Raw genomic sequence first — 1746 nt, 5'->3', positions numbered from 1 at the left:
AGGGGAGGGGAATGTGGGTGGTGGAGCAGGTAGAAGGAGGAGCGGGGCGAGCGCCAAATTCCAAAAAGAAAGCTTGCGAATGGTTGCGAGTGCCTTTTGGTGGCCATCTTGAGATCTAAAACATACTGAGGCTTGAATAAAAAACTAGCTGCTTACGGCTTAAGTCTTGGAAAGTCCCAGTTTAGTAAAATTATGGTGGATACACCCCAAAGGAGTTTTGGGGTCTTAGTGAGCTCCCGGTATTTCCCATTAGCCGTCCAATTTCACCTGGACAGATGTGCCAGAATCAGAAGAGGCGTCCCAGTTCTGACTCCTGCACACCGGAGAACGGTGGGCGGCCGGAAATCAAGACGTCTCTCGACTTTCGGGGCCCAAAAACGGAAAAACGGGGGGCTGACTGGAGGTTGGAATGTCTTCACAACAACCAGAGCCCAAATGGAGCAGAGGCGAGGCCTGTGGGACGCCCAAGGACAGACCTGCTGCGGAACGGAGAGTGTAGATTGGAACGGCTATGGGGAAAAGCCCAGGGAACTCACTGCGCTTTGAAGCGGGATGGACCAAACGGAGCAGAGCTGAGCTGGACGGATCGGAATCTCCTGGTTCTTCTGGGGAGGGGGTGGGTCTCAACCCCGAGGTGGGGGAGCCCAAAAAACCCCGCTCCCGGGTTTCGGCACCAAATGTAAGCTTGGGCAGGCTCGGCAGGCTCAGTGGCAGGACCAAATGTAAACTCGGCGGGTCTCGGCGGGCAAAATAAAATGGGACAGAAAAGTGGCTGAAGCAAGCTTTATTGGAAGCTGCTAGAATCTCCTATGAAAGTTTTGACTTCCTGCCTTGAATTCATGTACAATGCCTGCAAATGTTGCCTCAAGGTTTTGACCATGAGGGAAAGGCCAAGAAAATCAGAAACCCAAGCCCTGAGGAGTGCCCGCAGTTCCCCACTGCACACTTCAGTGACAAAAATTAACCTCTGCTCTATGCAACCCATGGTCAGACCTGTCACTTGCAACCAAAAGCATTTGGAACTGATACAATTGGCCAGGTGATATAATGTGATAGTCTCCACACCAGGATGGATGGAAAACACTTGTTCACCTCTGTGTGCCCACTGGTCCCCTTCCCACCAGCACTTGGCAGATGGAACTGCAGATGGACTGGGTGGTTGTTTCCTCACCCAAAAGTTAACCAACTATACCTTCCTCTTGGTTTAACTGAGATAATGCACATTAAGAACCCAAAACAGTGCTTGGCACATAGTAAGCCTTCTACAAATACAGGGGAATGTCTCCAACATGATCTGCAGAGACCTCAAACCCAGCCACAGGGGCCACACAGGAAGCTGGATCCACAGTGACTCAGTCCTGGCAGAATACCCTGTGATTCCCCAGAACATGAAGGAAAGATGGGGCAGTGCGCCCTTCAGCAGTAGGTTACCCCTAAATCTTATTGCACTGGTCCAGTCCTCTGGTTTTGTGGGGTTTTAATTTTTTTTTTTTTTTTTAATGTATGTGACAAAGGTCATGGGGACCTGGCACCTTTGGCTAGTTTTTCTTCTGCTGTCAATGTTAACAATAAATGGTCTGAATCTAAAAATGGCTCTTTTATTTTTACCAGTTGAGTCTGTCACTTCTCTGCCAGGTATATGCACTTGACAATGAACAAAGTCTGTAATCTTTTTTACTGTCTGCCCTGAGACTCCCTCTCCCCAACTTCCCGAAGACAAGACACACAGGTCAGAGCAAACTCAAG

The sequence above is a fragment of the Sciurus carolinensis genome, chromosome 16 (assembly GCF_902686445.1).
Source record: "Sciurus carolinensis chromosome 16, mSciCar1.2, whole genome shotgun sequence".
NCBI classification, from domain to species: domain Eukaryota; kingdom Metazoa; phylum Chordata; class Mammalia; order Rodentia; family Sciuridae; genus Sciurus; species Sciurus carolinensis.
Note: the sequence above shows the minus strand (reverse complement) of the source record.